Source organism: Pristiophorus japonicus, unplaced genomic scaffold (genome assembly GCF_044704955.1).
Source record: "Pristiophorus japonicus isolate sPriJap1 unplaced genomic scaffold, sPriJap1.hap1 HAP1_SCAFFOLD_147, whole genome shotgun sequence".
NCBI lineage: Eukaryota > Metazoa > Chordata > Chondrichthyes > Pristiophoridae > Pristiophorus > Pristiophorus japonicus.
In genome coordinates this window covers 938,264-958,177 of record NW_027251144.1, presented here as the reverse complement: position 1 = coordinate 958,177, position 19,914 = coordinate 938,264, and the positions used below count along the sequence as shown (strand labels likewise).

General features: G+C 49.6%; 1 non-coding gene across 1 annotated transcript; it reads right to left on the bottom strand.

Moving 5' to 3' along the window:
- Positions 1 to 19,831: 19,831 nt before the first annotated feature.
- trnal-cag (transfer RNA leucine (anticodon CAG)) lies at positions 19,832 to 19,914 on the bottom strand. Its single transcript has one exon. It is a non-coding gene; the product is annotated as a tRNA-Leu (tRNA).

Below are 19,914 nucleotides of genomic sequence, written 5' to 3'. Positions count from 1 at the left end.
GGGAGTAGTGTTCGATTACTCTAACAAACCGCTGGCAGATATGTGCTGGACAGAATGGCCTCCTACTGTGTTACAAACACCGATTATTCAATTGTTGATGGCTGTGTATTTCTAGCATTGTCCCCGCTGAGGAAGTGCAGTCTGAAGTATGAAGAAGAAATAGTGCATTTGATCTGCACGTTTTTCGGTTTTGGAAACAGCTCTTTGCTTTCAGGAATGTTACGTTTGCTATTACAGAGACTCACGCTGGATATTGACTGGGCAATATGAGCGGAAATATGAGCGGTTTGCAGTCCAGACTGCGAGCTGTGCACTCCATAAGTAATCCCATTGAGGATCTGAAGATATAACCGCTCTCACACACACAATCTTGCGCTACAAGCAGTGTGTGACGTTCGGCTGAAATTATCGGGCTCCTGTTGAGTTCTGAGAGCATTTGATCACATGACCAGTTTATGCACTAACCGACGCAGTCAGACCGAGAATGGTGATGGAACAGAGAGAAACGAACAAATGTTCAAGGAGAGCAAAGGGAAAGGCAAAGGGTGGGATTGAACAGCTGTAAGGGGTTTTCACAGGGTTGTTGTACCTTGGGTGTCTCTCTCTGGGCTTCTGCCCTCTCAGCTTATGCCTGGCCTGTGAGGTACCCTTAGTGCTGCAAGAGCATCCCTGGAGAGACTGTGTCCACAGCTTATGAAGGGGGTTTTGAGACTCGTGCGTCCCCACAGCTTATGCCTAGCCTGTGAGGCACCTGTGAGTGTCAAACACTCCTAACCCCTTCTTCCCTAGCCTGTGACACACAGTTGAGCGTTTTCGAGGCGCTCCTAGCTTCCCTTGCACGGTTCTGACATAAGACTCACGATCAGGAGATGTAATACAATAGAACTGAGACAAGGTGATTCCAAGAGGAACTTTAGGCTTCCAATTTATTTGACAAGGTGTAACTCAACAAACAGCAACATACACCAACAAAACAATCCCCCTAAATCCCACTAAAACGGACCCAACGAAAATCTTTACACCAGTTTAGCAGTACAATGCCCAACCTCCCACCTTTCCTGGCCTAACTGAGTTGGGAGTTCTGGGGACCAGAGGTTATACTCACTACTGTGCCTTCCGCAGTCTGGTGGTTTGTTTCTTCTATCTTCGGTGTCTTCGGACACTGGTTTTCCTTCAGTGTCGAGAGGCTTGTGGTTGTGTTTGTTGAATCACGAGGGCAGGGAAAATCATCACTTCTTTCCTCACTACGTCAGAAACCCCTTTTTTATAGCCAGATTATCCAGTCCGCCTCTCCTGCTGAAGTCGATTCTTCTCATTGGTGGACTTTTGATTTTGAAAAATGCAGCACTTTTAGATTGAGGTTTTTTTTTCCCCACTGATCTTAACCTACTCAAGGTTTGAGTGGGTGTTGATTGCATTGGCCTCCTGTAGCCATTGTGGTAGTCTGGCCTGAGCCAGATATTTCTATGCCTGATGAAAAAGGTGTTGGAATATGTATGTGGCATTGTTTAAATGCTGATGTTTTCAAGGGGCACGTTTCGAGGGTATACAGTTCCCAGACAATTTGATTAGTTCCAATGTCCAAACTGGCCCTTTTGATATTGACTCCACCCCTTTTCTTGCAGACCCAACAGACACCTTTTAAAAAATCCAAAATTCGATTAAAGTTCGTAGTTTCTTCCATATGCACTTTAGGATTTTAAACTTTCTGGTAGATAGTTCCAAATTAAATTCCTTTTCCTATGAGTCCAAACAATGTGGGGGGGTCTCCATTCATTTGTGTCCCAAAGTTTTCCTTCCATCGGTTTCAATTCACAGCACAGACTGATCCCACAGCCCTTTTCCTTCTGGGTAAAATGAGGGGGTTTTCATCCTCCCCTACATAATCCCCCATCTGACACAGTCAGACACCACTCGAGTGTGTCAAAGTTCAGGGTGGTGAGAAAACCCTAGGTCTCCCAAATTGCCCAACTTTCCCCAGTTTAACTCTAAACTGATCACGTCGATATAGATCGTAATTCCTTTTAACGCGGTACTAAACACAGAAATCCAACAGGTTACAATACACGACAGCAACATACATATATGTACTTAAGGTTACAGCAATAATTGTACATTGAGTCTCATTTCAGTCTGATACGTAAAACAAAGAAACCTGCCCTGCAAACTCCCCAGGAGCCATGTATGAAAAACGCGGTCATCCCTGGAAATAACAAAACCGCCTAAGTGTCGCGGTCAAGCTTTGTTCACACACCTTGAGTATTTAGCAACGGCTCTCCTGGCTGTGTAGTAGCCTGAGGAACTGCGTTCTTTTTCTTTTTCTCCTGAGCTTACAGCTTGTAACTAGCAGATAAGCTACAATCAGGAGTTGGCCGATTACGAAGGCATGCGATCCCACCCGGATCCATGCAGGTATGTCTGCCCGTATTCCCAAATCCCACCATGCTGGGGGTTTAATTTGGGCAATCTCCCCTGCTAGAATTTCAGTTTTCTGCTCCATGGTGTAAAAATGTTTTTGAGACAAATCCACTGCCTGGAGGAGGGCTGTAAGTTTCTCAGGTAGTGGGACAATGGGATAGCCAAACTGGGCGACATATTGTTGTAGGTGGCTGAGGTTGTTTTGTACCGTGAGGTGAATCGTGGAAGGTTCAGGGATGGGTGTGATTCTGGTGTGTGCCACTTGAACCTCTGCCCTGGGTTTAAAGCAAAAGCTGCTGTACGGTATTGGACACCACATTCCCGGTCCGTGTTCATACAGTTGGGCACTTGTGGTAACACAATATGTCCCACCGCATACATATGCTACCTGTGGAGACATGTGGTTAGGGGCCATTACCTCCATTGTACAATCGATAGGCTCTGCCCCAGCAGTGCTGAACCCGCATTGTGGCCTTGCAAAAGCGTTCAAGTGCTGGGGGCACAGGATTACCTGTGCTCCCCTGCTCCAACAACCCGAGAGGTCTGTACCTGTCACAGTGTGCTCCCACATTGTGACATAAGGTGGGACCTCTTGGAATCGAACATGCACCGCTCCACGAATGACTCCCACATTCTCCACTCGGTACAGGGGTGCTCGTCGTGGGGGCACCCCCATCACGGGCATCCTGACCACCATACCCATGATGGTATGGTTTGACTTTCCACAGTCCACCGGTACCGGGTCGGTTTCCGACGCGACACGAAGTTGGCAAGGACTCAAAACATTATCATAAGGGTGCAGTGCTGCTAAGTGCTGGTTGCTGATCCAGGAGGGGACCTGTCCCTGTCTTAGATCCTCGAGGTTACTCCGTCCCTCTCCCAGCAACCAGGCCCCATAGAGAACGCACACCTCATTTTGGGCGGCTTGATCAGAGACGTTTCTGTCCTCCCGAATCAAGGTGTTTACAGCCCTGGCCTGTGCCTCCAATTGAGAGATAATCTCCTTTAAGTGAACTGTCATTGCCACCTCTTCGTGGAGCGCGGATCCCACTACGGTAGATTTGCGTAGATGATTCTTTAACCCACTTATCTGGAGGGCCAGCTGCATGTTATCCAAACTGTTTATGGCGGACGGTCCGTTGTTAAACCCCGTAAGAATGTCATTTAAAGTGGCACGCCTCTGCCTGCCCAGTTCGGCACTATCCCACTGTTTATACAAGTCTGTCACTTTGACATCCCCGAAGTCCAGTTCAGAGAACTTCCGGAACATCTCCCGCAGCAGAGCCTGGTATAACAGCTCGGTTTCCTGGGGACACCACGTAGGTAGGCGGACTTCTGTCAGATTTAGCACCACTGATGCCACTGCGTAGTGTACCCCCTGATAAAATAGTTTCTCGGTAGGGACCAACACTAAACCATTCCCCGGCGCCCTGATGTGGGACGGTGGGCTTGGCCGTGGGTGGGGGTTTTCTTTCCCGAACTACAAGTTCGGTGGCATTTACTGGTACCCGGAGATTGGGGATCACACACGCCTCCCCGCTGCGATCCCATACCACCCCATCCCCGACATCCTGCCACCACCTAGAAAAAGCAATGGAGACCCCCTCTGAACACACGCGAGTGGATCCCCACATACACAAATAAATTCCTTGGTCGTACGCCCACCATTTCTCCCAGCACACCGTTACCCCGCCAGATGACCTTATGATGGTTCGGTAGGTATCATTATCCAGACGTTCCCAGTCCGAGTGTCGGTCTCCCATGTCCCACTTGTGCTTTCTGAGCCACCACCACTTGGCAAGTTAGGCAGACCTTCCTGCCTTCTGTCACTCTCACTCTGGAAGTGGCCACTGTGATCTCCGGGCAGGGGATGGAGGCCTCTCCGTAAGTAAAGTCCTTATGGTTGGAGTAATTGGTGGAGTTCGATCCCAACCACCCAGCCCATTTCCCCTCGTGGGAGTAGGTGACCCGGCCATCCGCCGACGGAGTCCCTTCTCCTGTGGTCACTGTCGGCGATCTGCCCTCAGAGCATCCGAAAACTAGGGAGTCCTCGGTGTCCCCTCGGTGCCCGGTGCAGATCCTTAGCGATACCAGCATCACTAACGTCCAATAGGGAGGTGTTGACATCTGAAAGGCAAGAAGAACGTGGCCTTGCCTTGAGAGACCTATCCATGCTCGGCCCACTTAACATGTTCCTAACACAAAAATGCTGTACTCAACCGTCACTGCCTTACCTAAACACATATACTCACAACACAAAGTAACAAAACAGGAAGGGAAAATATATACAGCGCCACCCATCCCCGGGTGGCCAGGCTATATCCTGTCACTGTACAGGCGTCGTCGACCACTCGGCTGACCGTACCCTGGGGACCAGGATGCCCTCCGCTGAGGGTCTCGTATGGTCCCCCTTAATGGGCCCAAGTTTCCACATGATTCGCGCCTGATTTTTAGGATCAACTGGTGGAGAACGGACTATTTTAGAAATCGCAATTCTCCACATTTTTTTTTCTGCAGTTCTCGTCATGTAGAGCATTTCTAGTTTAGAACAGAATTTTTTCTTCAAAAGGGGGCGTGTCCGGCCACTGACGCCTGATTTGAAAGTTTCCACAGTGAAAATGCACTCCAAACTAAAGTAGAATGGAGCCAGTGAAGATTTTTGTAGAACTGAAAAAATCTGTTCTACACATTAAAAAATCAGGCGCAGGTAACAAATTAGGCGTCCAGAACGAGGGGGGGGGGGAAGGGAACTCATTAAATTCGACAATAAATCCTTATTTATACTTCTACAAATATTATACAAACAAATCCAACCTGAATAAACATTTATAAACCAAGAAAAGATTAAATAAACCATCTTCCTACCTGTGTGAAAGTGCTTCAGCCAGGGAGAATTTTGCAGCCGTTCGTGTCGCTGAGCGGGAGGGGGAGAGAGAGAGAGAGAGAGAGAAGGAGGGAGAGGGAGAGAGCGGGGGGAGGGAGGGAGAGAGAGGAGGGGAGGGAGGGAGGGAGAGAGAGGAGGGGAGGGAGGGAGAGAGAGGGGGGAGAGAGGGGGAGAGAGAGAGAGAGAGAGAGAGAGAGAGGGGGGGAGGGAGAGAGAGAAAGAAGGGGGGAGGGAGGGAGAGAGAGAGAGAGAGAGAGGGGGAGGGAGGGAGAGAGAGTGGAGAGAGGGGGAGGGAGGGAGAGAGAGGGGGAGAGAGGGAGGGAGGGAGAGAGAGAGGGGAGAGAGAGAGAGAGAGAGAGAGAGAGAGGAGGGAGGAAGGGAGAGAGAGGGGGGAGGGAGGGAGACAGAGAGAGAGAGAGGGAGGGAGGGAGAGGGAGAGAGAGAGAGAGAGGAGGGAGGGAGTGGAGGGAGAGAGAGGGGGGGCGGTGGGGAAGGGAGAGGTCAGGTCGCATCGGATCCAATCCGGGAGTCGGGTCCAGTGGGGGGGGAGGGGCGGGTCGGGTCGGGGAACAGGAGCGCGGGTCGGGTCGGGTCAGTCGGGGGGGGGGCGCGGGTCTCGAGTCTCGGGTTGGGGCGGGGGGGGGGAGTGGGTATCGGGTCCGGTCTGGTCGGCGGGGGCGGGGGGGGAGCGGGTGTCGGGTCAGGTCTGGTCGCAGGGGGGCGGGGGGAGCGGGTGTCGGGTCGGGTCTGGTCGCACGGGGGCGGGGGGAGCGGGTGTCGGGTCGGGTCTGGTCAGCGGGGGGCGGGGGGAGCGGGTGTCGGGTCGGGTCTGGTCAGCGGGGGGCGGGGGGAGCGGGTGTCGGATCGGGTCTGGTCGGCGGGGGAGCGGGTGTCGGGTCTTGTCGGGGGCGGGGAGCAGGAGCTGGCCGTGGGAGGAGCCTTATTCACACATCTCCAGTGAGGCCATTGGGCCAGGGCTAGGGGCTGCGTGCTTCGGGCCCCTCCCACACAGTTCGGCGCCTGGAGCTGCAGCACTTGCGTGCCCACTGTAGCGCGCATGTGCATAGGTCCTGGCACTGTTTTCAGCGCCGGGACCTGGCTCCACCCCCCCCCACAGCTCGTGCTGGCTGCGCCGAGGGCCAGAGGACCTGTAAGTTGGTGGAGAATACCGGGGATTTTTTTCGGCGCCCAGCTCGGAGGGGCGCCCGTTTTTTTTCTTTTGGAAACTTGGGCCCAATGAGTCTTGTGTTGCCCTCCAAGGCCGTCCCGAGCCCCGGATAATCGGTGGGAGACCCTTGCTAGCGCAAGAGAGCACCCTCCCTGTTGTCTTTCGCTTTATCGGTCTGGGGCCGGAGGCTAAGTAAACAGGGGACCACGGCGCCCTGGGCTGTGGCACTCTGTTACTCCTCCTTACTGTCGGTGCAGAGTCCCACGTTATGGGCTGCAATGCCATCTCCTCCACCTCTTGGGCTAGCCCCAGCTGATCCACCATGGGAGGTTCAGCTTCCCCTTGAACCTTGCAAATGGTAGAGCCTTTCTCCCGACATCTGTTAGTGGGCTGGGAACCTCGACCCAGTGGTGGGATAGCCTTACAGGAGCAGTGAACCAGCCCCGGCTGTAGAGCTTCGGGACCCGCTGCCTCCTCCGGAGCCTCCAAATCCACCGGGGCCTGTTCTTCCCCCAGTGCCTGATTCCCTTCCCTTGCTCGTCCCCTCTGTTTTTTTACCTCTTTTGGGGTCAAACAATTTACACTGATTAATGTGATACCACTTCACCCGGCGAGGCAGTCGAACCGCATAGACCATAGGGCTAGCCTTGTCGACTCTGCTGTATGGTCCCATATATAATGCTTCAAAAACCCCGACCCGAGCATAGTTCCTCACCATGACCTGGTCCCCTATCTCCCATTCGTGGTGTTTGCTGGGTTCTAGCAGCAATCGGTTACTCTGATGCTGTCTGCCCATGTTACTCGCAGCCTGCCAGTGAATCTGTTTGAGGTGTTCAAACAGGTTCCTGACAAACCCGTCCCGGTTCACCTCTCGGAGCTGCCCTTCGGTGAGAACCGGCACCAACACATGCACTGGGGTTCTCATGATCCGGCCTGTCATCAGCTCATGGGGTGAGTACCCTGTGCTCTTTGACTGACTGGCCCGGATTCCCATGAGGACCAACGGTAAGACCTCCACCCACTTGTTAGTTGAGTCTCCCGTCTCCTTGCACAGCCTTTCCTTTAGGGTCCGGTTCAGGCGTTCTACGGGGCCTGAGGACTGAGGGTTGTAGGCGACATGCCATTTGGCTCTTATCCCCAGCACCTTTAGGGAGGCCTGCATCACCTGACCGGTGAAGCGGCTTCCCCGGTCGGACTCCACGATTTGAGGTTGACCCCACCGAGAGAACACCTCCCTCACCAGGATTTTTACAGTCCCCACCGTGGTAGCTGTTCGGCAAGGGAAGGCTTCCACCCACTTGGAAAACACATCCACCAGGACGAGGCAGTATTTATAGCCCCCCTGGGCGGCTGGTAGGAATCCGATGTAGTCGATCTGGATCGACTGCCATGGTCCCTCTACCCGCCTGACGTGTCCCATAGACGCCTTCCTTTTCTGAGGGCCTGGGTTGTTTGCAGCGCAAATCAGACAGCACGCACAGAAGTTGCGGACGTCTTCCCGGAAGTCTGGCCACCACCCTGCCTTTTCTACCCGTTGCCAGGTAGATTCCGGCCCAGGGTGTCCCGCACCTGGACCCTCATGAGCCAGCTGAAGGAATTCCCTCCGGTGTTGTGGCGGCACTACCCATTTGTCCCCTTTAAACAACATGCCTTCCCGCACAGCAATATCTACAGCACTCTATGGGCCCTCAGCCTTTTCCCCCCTTTTGATAGCAGCCAAGGCAGCCTTCAGGATCGGATCCTGCATCTGGACTACTTTAAGCTCCGGGGTCACAGCTGCCCCTACGCTCCCTTGTGTCTCTGGCTTGCTTCTTGCTACTGCTATCCTGCCTGTCTCGTATGGGTCCCATGGGCAACCTGTGCGAGCACCTTCCCTTGCCAGCAGGTCTGCCTGCTGGTTACCTTCCCCCCGTGGCTCAGTTTTGGAGTGGGCATTTACCTTATGGATATATACATCCCCGGTTTCTCCCATTGCAGCTACGATCTTTCCTAGCAGGGGTTTGGTCACAAGGGGCTTCCCAGCTGCAGAGGTGTACCCCCGGCATGACCAAATCGCCAGATACTCTGTACACGAATTGCAAGTGAACATGCTGTCCGAGCAAATCGTGTATGGGGTAGGGAATTCCTCGGGGTGTGTGACCACATACATCACCGCCGGGAGTTCCGCCTGCTGGGCGCTCAGGGTGCATGGGAGTTTAAGAGCCAAGGAAATTCCTGCCTTGTGATCCCAAACTCCGCAGCCCGTGAGTCTTGTACCCTCGGACACTGAACTGGAGCCATCAACGTAGATCTCGCGGCCTGTGGGGTGTATCCCTGCCCGAAATCCAAAGTTAATGTCCCATACTCCCTCCACAGAGCATCGATGCGGCTGCCCTGGATAGATTAAATTTGCTGCGAGCCTGGGCTCGCAGAGGCCCTTGACCTTTAAAGTCATTTGGGAGAGGAGGAGGGTCCAGCGAGTGATTCTAGCACTGCTCACTGTCCCGTCCTTAATCTTCGTGTCCAACAGCATCTGCGTTGGGGTATGATGGGCGAGGAGTGTAATGGGGGATATTCCGGTAAATATCTGAGCTCTCTTTACTGCCCAGTGGGTGGCAAGCAAGTGCCTCTCACAATTGGAGTATCTTTTTCTACCTCCGTGAGGACCCTGGAGGAGTACACCACTGGTCTCAGCTGACCGTTTCGCCCCTGGAGCAACACTGCACTTAAGCTGTCGCCACTGGCTGCCACCTCCAGGAAGAATTCCTCCCCCCCATCAATTGCCCCGAGGGCTGGTGCTACCTGCAGGTCTCTCTTACGACAGATAAATGCTGCCTCACAGCCCTTGTCCCATTCACACTCGACCCCCTTATGTAGGAGTCTGAGCAGAGGGGCGGCAGTGGCTGCACAGTCCTCGATGAAGTCCCTAAAGTAGCCAGTGATTCCCAGGAAAGACCTTACCCCCGACACATCCCTAGGGACAGGGAGTTCCGGCACTGCCTTTCTTCTAGCCTCATCAATGGCCCTTTCTCCTGCTCTTATAGTCAGGCCCAGTAATTTTACCTCTCCTCGACCTATCTGGGCTTTCTAGTGATTAACTTTAAAACTCCCTTCCTTCAGTAAGACCAGCAGTTCGGCTAGCAGTGGACCGTGTTTCTCACTGCTGTCTGTGAACAACAACAGGTCATCCACATACTGGACCAGCTGGTGTGACTGGCTGAAGCCTTTTAAGCAGTTCGCCATGCATTGGTGAAAGATGCTGGGACTATTATGAAAGCCCTGTGGGAGGCAGCTCCATGTATACTGCTGTTCCCGGAAGGTGAAGGCAAACTTGTACTGGTCTTCCCTCCGTACAGGGATAGACCAGAACCCGTTGGGTATGTCCAACACTGTGAACGTGGTTGTAGATGCAGGGATTTCCCCGATCAGATCCGCAACCGCCGCTACTGTGGGAGCACAAGCTGGGATGTTTTTATTGAGCACCCTATAATCCACCGTAGCCCTCCAAGAATAATCCGGTTTCCTAACCGGTCAAAGCGGGGAGTTGACATGGGTGGCTATGGGTCTCAAAACACCCTGCTCGACAAGCGAGCTTAAAGCTGTCTCCAAGTCTGCTTCTGCCTCTTGGGGAAAGCCATACTGCTTTTGCGGGCGGGACATGGGATCCCCATCTATTCTAACCTCCACTCCTGTGACTCTCCCACAGTCGTGTTTATGTGTGGCAAATGCTGCAAGATTTGTTTGCACATAGTCCCGGTACTCGGCTGGGGTGTTACCGACCAGAACCTCCTGGTCGTAACCCCCTTTTGGCTTCATTGTACACAGAGTCCCTTTTCCCTGTTTCTTATCAATAACCATGACTTCTCCCTCTGCTCCCATGCCCACTGTACCCCATAGACAGTGATTCCTCAAGTCTACTAGGATCTGGCGAGCGATGATAAAATCAGCCCCCAAGATCCCTTTTCCTACCCGCTCCCAATTCATCAGGACGCACTTCCATTGTGTTTGGAGTGCTCCGAAACGAACCGCGAGCGGGACTGAGAAAAACCCAGTCTTCTCATGACCTGTGAACCCAACTCGTTGATACGGCACCCCGTTGGATAGAGGTGAGGTTGCAGGGTCCTCCGAATGGACTATCGTGCTGGAAGCACCAGTGTCCAAAAGGTAAGTACCCAATAGACCCTCAACCTCCATCTTGACCCAGGGTCGTCCCCAGGGGTCATATTCTAGTGGGCACAGGTATGCAGGCTGGGTCTGGGCTCGTCACGGCCTCTGTACTGCCAGGGTTGCTGGTGTTTCCCTGTCTGTTGCCGTGGCTACCTTCCCAGTCCCCTGCAGCGCTGTCCTCACTGCAGCTACTATCTGGTCAAGGGATGGTGAGGAGCTCGCTCCACTTCCCCCACTCTGGGCGGCTCCTGAAGGACTTCTCCCCCCATATCTCTTTACTGGGCTCCTGCAATCCCTTTTAAAATGCCTGCTTTCCCGCACCCGTAGCACACTCCCTCCGTATCAGACGAGCGGCCACCCTCCTGGTGCCATTCCCTTTTGGGAATCGAGTTGGGTTTTACTTCATTTACCCGACCTTTGGAGGTTTCCTGCTCCTCCCCTCCTCCATTCCATTGGGCCAGTGCCAGTTGCCTGACCACTGCTTCCTCGGTGAGGTTGGGGTCCCGGGAATCGAACCACAGTTCTGCCCTGGCCTTGAGCCGGGGCAAGCAGTTTGCCACCAGCATCCTCAGCCAGCGGCCTGTCTGTACCGCGGAAAGATTCGCCCGGTCGAGGAGCTCCCCACAGGCCCGTTCGAAAGGACTGCGTCATCGAAGCCCATCGCCTCAAGGACAGCCCTCTGGACCTCAGTAAATGTACGCTGTCCCCTCCGGCATTCTGCCGGTAGGGCCTGGTACAATTTGCTGTCCAGAGAGAAGAGCAGCAGCTTGGCCGTCTCTTCTTCGTCGCACCCATTAATTTCCCCTGCCTGCATCACCTCCATGAAGTGGATAGACGGGTCCCCGCTGCGAGTGAGTTTGGCCAAATGGGCCACCATGGCCCTGAGTGATTGAACTCCATGGGGAATAATAAAGTCGCTCTCCAGCGCTCCCCGACCTTGGCCACCTACCTGTGGAGGACCGTACTTGCGCTGCTTGACCAGGCACATCTGCCCTGGTTCAGGATCTTCCTGCGCTGGTCCCTCTACCTCCGGCTGTCCCACCATACCCGGTGCAGCAGACAGTGCCTGGTCGCCTGATCCAGCCCTTAACTGACCCTCGGCTGGAGCCTCACATCCCTTCTGCCAAACGGGACACATTGGTCCTGCCCCCAGCCCTGGGTATGCTACTACCTGCGCGCCCCGCCCCTCCTGGTACCCCACCGGACAAACCACCGGTGCCTCAGGAGGTGGTCGGGCGCCCCTTGCCTTTGGATTCTCCTCTACCTCCCAATACTCTCCTTTGTCCCCTGTGGACCCTCCGGGTCCTATCAGGGCGACCATTCCCTTTACCTGGGATAGAGCGTGGGTGAGAGTTTTAATCCTCTCCTGACAGGGACCGTGATCTGCAAACTCACTGCTACTGGCCACTTTATCGGCTGCCTGTTCGTCTTTAAATTTATTCTCCAGTTCCCAAATTTTCTGGGTGTGCCGAGAATTCTGTTCCCGGAGGGACCCCTCACTACCCTTGGCCTCAGTGACCTGACACTGAAGATAGTCCCGGCTATTTCGGAAGGTCTCCTACAACTGCCGGTTCCTTTGCTGCTCCCCAGCTAATTCGGCCAGCAGGTTGTCCCCAACCACAGCCCGGATAGCAGAGAGCTCCTCTGATTTCTGAAGACTCTGTTCCAAGTCCTTCACCCGCTGGTCGAGCTTTCGGACTTGGCGGGTGAGGCAGATAAGCCAGATGGCCTTTTCCACCCTGTGGTTGTGGTCCTTCCCTGCTGTCCACTGTTCAGCAGCATCCACTGGGCGCTCTGCCCGAGTGAGGGCTTGCACCCAAGGTTTGGTAGGGTTCACCTTGCCAAAAATGTATGAGGAAATTCTCTCCTCCATTTTAGTTTCCTCTCTTATCACCTCATCTGTTATATTAACATCTCCTGTTTGCTTATGTCCCTTCGTGGTCGCCATGTTCTGTAAGGGGTTTTCACAGGGTTGTTATTGTGCCTTGGGTGTCTCTCTCTGAGCTTCTGCCCTCTCAGCTTATGCCTGGCCTGTGAGGTACCCTGAGTGCTGCAAGATCACCCCTGGAGAGACTGTGTCCACAGCTTAGGAAGGGGGTTTTGAGACTCGTGAGTCCCCACAGCTTATGCCTAGCCTGTGAGGCAGCTGTGAGTGTCAAACACTCCTAACCGCTTCTTCCCTAGCCTGTGACACAAAGTTGAGCGTTTTCGAGGCGCTCCTAGCTTCCCTTACACGGTTCTGACATAAGACTCACGATCAGGAGATGCAATACAATAGAACTGAGACAAGGTGATTCCAAGAGGAACTTTATGCTTCCAATTTATTTGACAAGGTGTAACTCAACAAACAGCAATACACCAACAAAACAATCCCCCTCAATCCCACTAAAACAGACCCAACGAAAATCTTTACACCAGTTTAGCAGTACAATGCCCAACCTCCCACCTTTCCTGGCCTAACTGAGTTGGGAGTTCTGGGGACCAGAGGTTATACTCACTACTGTGCCTTCCGCAGTCTAGTGGTTTGTTTCTTCTATCTTCGGTGTCCTCGGACACTGGTTTTCCTTCAATGTCGAGAGGCTTGTGGTTGTGGTTATTGAATCACGAGGGCAGGGAAAATCATCACTCCCAACTACTACGTCAGAAACCCCTTTTTTTATAGCCAGATTATCCAGTCTGCCTCTCCTGCTGAAGTCGATTCTTCTCATTGGTAGACTTTTGATTTTGAAAAATGCAGCAGTTTAAGGTTTTTAGATTTTTTTCCCACTGATCTTAACCTACTCAAGGTTTGAGTGGGTGTTGATTGCATTGGCCTCCTGTAGCCATTATGCTAGTCTGGCCTGAGCCAGATATTTCTATGCCTGATGAAAAAGGTGTTGGAATATGTATGTGGCATTGTTTAAATGCTAATGTTTTCAAGGGGCATGTTTCGAGGGTATACAGTTCCCAGACAATTTGATTAGTTCCAATGTCCAAACTGGCCCTTTTGATATTGACTCCACCCCTTTTCTTGCAGACCCAACATACACCTTTTAAAAAATCCCCAATTCGATTAAAGTTCGTAGTTTCTTCCATGTCCACCTTAGGATTTCAAACTTTCTGGTAGATACTTCCAAATTAAATTCCCTTTCCTATGAGTCCAAACACTGGGCGGGGGGGTGGGGGGTGGGTGTCTCCATGAATGCACATCCTTTTATCCCCTGCAGGCCTTGTCTGCTCTTTTAAAATTCATTTGTGTCCCAAATTTTTCCTTCCATCGGTTTCAATTCACAGCACAGACTGATCCCACAGCCCTTTTCCTTCTGGGTAAAATGAGAGGGTTTTCGTCCTCCCCTACACATTGGAGAATTGTATTATATGTGGGTTACTAACCGGTGTTGAACACCAGACTCCAGTGCCCATGTATTGCTAGGTTTATCTCTCACTAGAGAATTATTCTGAATGTGAGTCACCTATAGAATGACATATTGTATACAGCACAGAAATAGCCCATTTGGCGTTTATATTCCACTCGAGCCTTCTCATGTCTTTTCACATCTAACTCTATCAGTGCAACTCTCTATTCCCTGATTCCTCAGTTACTTATCTAGCCTCCCTTTAAATTAATCTATACTTTTCGCCTCAACTACTTCCTCACCAATCTCTGTGTAATGACACTTTTGCTGAATTCCCCACTTGGTTTCTTGGTGACTCTCTTATATTGATAGTTCCAGTGTTGTCCTTCCCCACACATGAACACGCTCTCTCTGTGTCAACTCAATCAAAACCTTTCATCATATTATACACCTCAATTAGGTCACACCTCAGACTTCGCTTTTCAAAAGAAAAGAGATCCAGTCTCTTCATCCCTTTCTGATAGGTATAAAGTCGTATTTCTGGTATCATTCTTGTAAATCGTGTTTGCAACCTCTCCAGTGCCTCTATATCCTTTTTATAAGGATTTAAAGGCAAGAAACAAAAAGGGCCACAGAATATAAAAGGGCTGCAGGAGGGGTCAAAACTAAAAATCATGGTTTAAAAACTAGGATGAAAACACTCTACCTAAATGCACGCAGCATTCGAAATAAAGTAAATGAGATGATGGCACAAATCATTACAAATGGGTATGATTTGGTGGCCATTACAGAAACATGGTTGCAGGGTGGCCAAGACTGGGAATTAAAAATACAGGGGTATCTGACGATTCAGAAAGATCGACAAGAAGGGAAAGGAGGTGGGGTAGCTCTGTTAATAAAAGATGTTATCAGGGCAGTTGTGAGGGATGATATTGGCTCCAATGAACAAAATGTTGAATCATTGTGGGTGCAGATTAGAGATAGTAAGGGGAAAAAGTCACTGGTCAGCGTAGTTTATAGACCCCCAAATAATAACTTCATGGTGGGGCGGGCAATAATCAAGGGAATAATGGAGGCATGTGAAAAAGGAACGGCAGTAGTCATGGGGGATTTTAACCGACATATCGATTGGTCAAATCAAATCACACGGGGTAGCCTGGAGGAGGAATTCATAGAATGCATACGGGATTGTTTCTTAGAACAGTATGTAACAGAACCTACAAGGGAGCAAGCCATCTTAGGTCTGGTCCTGTGTAACGCGACAGGAAAAATAAATGATCTCCGAGTAAAAGATCCTCTCGGAATGAGTGATCACAATATGGTTGAATTTGTAATACAGATTGAAGATGAGGAAGTTGTGTCAGAAACGAGCATACTATGCTTAAACAAAGGGGACTACAGTGGGATGAGGGCAGAGTTGGCTAAATAGACTGGAAGCAAGGACTAAACGGTGGCACAATTGAGCAACAGTGGAGGACTTTTAAGGAGCTCTTTCATAGTGCGCAACAAAAATATATTCCAGTGAAAAAGAAGCGCGGCAAGAGAAGGGATAACCAGCTGTGGATAACCAAGGAAATAAAGGAAAGTATCAAATCAAAGACCAATGCGTATAAGGTGCCAAGGTTAGTGGGAAACTAGAGGATTGGGAAAATTTTAAGCAACAGCAAAGAATGACTAAAAAAGCAATACAGAAAGGGAAGATAGATTACGAAGGTAAACTTTCGCAAAACATAAAAACAGATAGTATAAGCTTTTACAGATATATAAAACGGAAAAGAGTGACTAAAGTAAATGTTGGTCCCTTAGAAGATGAGAAGGGGGATTTAATAATGGGAAATGTGGAAATGGCTGAGACCGTAAACAATTATTTTGCTTCCGTCTTCACAGTGGAAGGCACAAAAACCATGCCAAAAATTGCAGGCCACAGGAATGTGGGAAGGGAGGACCTTGAGACAATCACGATCACTCGGGGGGTAGTGCTGGACAGGCTAATGGGACTGAAGGTAGACAAGTCCCCTGGTCCTGATGAAATGCATCCCAGGGGAATAAAAGAGATGGCGGAAGTTATAGCAGATGCATTCGTTATAATCTACCAAACTTCTCTGGACCCTGGGGAGGTACCAGCAGATTGGAAAGCAGCTAATGTAACGCCTCTGTTTAAAAAAGGGGGCAGACAAAAGTCAGCTAACTATAGGCCGGTTAGTTTAACATCTGCAGTGGGGAAAATGCTTGAAACTATCATGAAGTAAGAAATAGCGGGGCATCTAGATAGGAATAGTGCAATCAAGCAGACGCAGCATGGATTCATGAAGGGGAAATCATGTTTAACTAACTTATTGGAATTCTTTAAGGAGATAACGAGCATGGTGGATAGAGGTGTACCGAGTGATGTGGTGTATTTAGATTTCCAAAAGGCATTCGATAAGGTGCCACACAAAAGGTTACTGCAGAAGATAAAGGTATGCGGAGTCAGTGGAAATGTATTAGCATGGATAGAGAATTGGCTGGCGAACAGAAAGCAGAGAGTCGGGATAAATGCGTCCTTTTCCGGTTGGAAATCAGTGGTTAGTGGTGTGCCACAAGGATCAGTGCTGGGACCACAACTGTTTACAATATACATCGATGACCTAGAAGAGGGGACAGAGTGTAGTGCAACAAAATTTGCAGATGACACTAAGATTAGTGGGAAAGCGGGTTGTGTAGAGGACTCAGAGAGGCTGCAAGGAGATTTGGATAGGTTAAACGAATGGGCTAAGGTTTGGCAGATGGAACACAATGTCGGAAAGTGTGAGGTCATCCACCTTGGCGAAAAAAAACAGTAAAAGGGAATATTATTTGAATGGGGAGAAATTACAACATGCTGTGGTGCAGAGGGACCTGGGGGTCCTTGTGCATGAATCCCAAAAGGTTAGTTTGCAGGTGCAGCAGGTAATCAGGAAGGCGAATGGAATGTTGGCCTTCATTGCGAGAGGGATGGAGTACAAAAGCAGGGAGTTCCTGCTGCAACTGTATAAGGTATTGGTAAGGCCGCACCTGGAGTACTGCGTGCAGTTTTGGTCACCTTACTTAAGGAAGGATATACTAGCTTTGGAAGGGGTACAGGGACGATTCACTCGGCTGATTCCAGAAATGAGGGGGTTACCTTATGATGATAGATTGAGTGGACTGGTTCTTTACTCATTGGAGTTCAGAAGGATGAGGGGTGATCTTATAGAAACATTTAAAATCATGAAATGGATAGACAAGATAGAGGTTGAGAGGTTGTTTCCACTGGTAGGGGAGACTAGAACTAGGGGGCACAGCCTCAAAATACGGAGGAGCCAATTTAAAACCGAGTTGAGAAAGAATTTCTTCTCCCAGAGGGTTGTGAATCTGTGGAATTCTCTGCCCAAGGAAGCAGTTGAGGCTAGCTCATTGAATGTTTTCAAGTCAAAGATAGATAGATTTTTAACCAATAAGGGAATTAAGGGTTACGGGGAGAGGGCGGGTAAGTGGAGCTGAGTCCACGACCAGATCAGCCATGATCTTATTGAATGGCGGAGCAGGCTCGAGGGGCTAGATGGCCTACTCCTGTTCCTAATTCTTATGTTCTTATGTTCTTATAACACGGCGATGAGAATTGTACAGTGTACTGCAAGTGTGGTCCAACGAAGGTTTGATACCAGTTCAGCAGAACTTCACTTCTTTTCAATACTATCCGTCTTGAATTAACCCTTGGTGCTCCATTTTCTTTTTATGGATGTATCCACGACTTGTCCCCAAACACCGCAAGCTCTGACCTTATTCATTATTCTCATATGTGGTACCTCATCAAAGACTTTTTGGAGATTAAATATATTATATCGTCCACATTGCCCTGGTCTACTCTCCCTGTTACTTCTTCAATGAAATCAAAGAAGTTGGTCAAGCAAGACTTTTGCTTTTGAATCCACGCTGATTATACATTATTATATTTTTGGTTTATAGATATTCTTCTATTCTCTACTTTAGCAGAGATTCCATTATTTTCCTACCACCGAAGTTCCACTGACTGGTCTATAGTTCCCCGGACATGTTCTATCACTCATCTCAAATATAAGTATTACGTTAGCTATCCGCCATTCCTCTGACACGACACATTTTTCAAACTAATCATTAAATATTTGTAATAGTGCTCCTGCTATCTCTTCGTTGAATTATTTTAAAGTGTATGGATGTAATCCATCCAGACCAGGGGTTAAATCCTCCTTTCATTTGGTTCGTTCATTTAATGTTTCTCCTCTTTACTTATTGCAGTTATATAATTTCCCATACATTATTCCACCATCATGTCCACCTGCCCTGTGTCCCTGGTAAATACAGAGGCAAAGTAATTATTTCATAATTTATGTAATTTTTACTTCGCTCCATGTGATTTAATCTTGTCCATTGATTTGTGGCCCTATTCCCATCCGACATTCTTTTTTAAATGAATGTGCCTGCAGAAAGTTAGATGAGCGATTATGTTATCGGCCACCAAATAGTGGGAAGGATAAAGAGGTGTAAATTTAGATAAAATGCAGAAAGATTCAAGATCTGTCGTGATAATGTGGGACTTCAACGTAAACTGGGAAAATAACCATGCAAAGGGAAAATGCAGGGGAGGATTTCCTGAAATCTGTATTAGAACTTTCTCCATCAGTATGTTTCCAGCACGATGGGGAAGAAAGCAGTTCTGGATCTCGGAAATGGATTAAGTAGAGCATGTTTCTGTGGAGGAGCATTGAGGAAACAGTGATCACAATGTCATTAGGTTTAGAGTAGTTATGGAAAAGGAGAAGGTATAATCATGTGTGAAAATACCCAACTGTAGGAGGACAAATTTTATGAGTTGAAAGGGATCCGGCCCAGGTAGATTGAAACCAAAGATTTCTCGGTAAAACAGTAAATGCACATTGGGAGACTTTCAAAAAGGAGATAGATCGGGTAACGACTAGACACGTTCTCATGCAGGGTGCAGAAATAGCATGATAGCTAGCTACGGCTCGGTGGATGAATGAAGATCAACTAAAACACAAAAACGGAAGCTTGTGATAAACTTCAGGCTCATATTTCAGCAGAGAACCAAGCAGAATACAGAATGTACAGAGAAGGACTATCAAAGGAGGAGGAAGTAGAATCAGCAGAAAAACAGGATATTCGCCCATAGTACTTATCTGAGGAAGGACACACTTGCCTTGGAGGTGGTGCAACAGAGGTTCAACAGATTGATTCCTGGGATGAGAGGGCTGTCCTATGATGAGAGATTGTGTAGAATATGCCAATTCTCTCTTGGGTTTCGAAGAATCGGAGGTGATCGCATTGAAACGGACAATATTCTGAAGGGGATTGACAAGGCAGATGTTGAGAAGCCTGGCTAGCTCAGTCGGTAGAGCATGAGACTCTTAATCTCAGGATCGTGTGTTTGAGCCCCATGTTAGTCGATTACTGTTCCTTAAAATTTATGTTGCTTTCACAGGAAAACATCATTAATGAATACATTATCTTCTTTTGCACAATGAAAGAAATGCGAAGTGAGGGAGAGCTGATAATTTAATCATCTGTTCTGTGCTCTGCATAAGAACACAAGAACCAGGAGCAGGAGTCGGCCATTTGGCCCTTCGAGCCTGCCTTCTTTTGCACTGAAACAAATTATAACCGTGAGTTTAAATGAGCAGTGCGGGATATTTACAGGGCACCTTTCAATGCTTCACAAAACCATTCCTTTCGCTACAGCCACCCGGGATCGTTTCCCGGTTTGGGAAGTAACTTTGATATCACCGTTTGTAATTGAAGTGGAGTAATTTTATCATGTTAGATGGATGTCCCAAAGCACTTCAGAATGGTGTCAAAACAAATGAGTTTGCAATTAAAAACACTGAATGTCAGGAGTGGGATTTGAACCCACGCTTCCAGAGAAGACTGCGACCTGAACGCAGTGCCTTAGACCGCTCGGCCATCCTGAC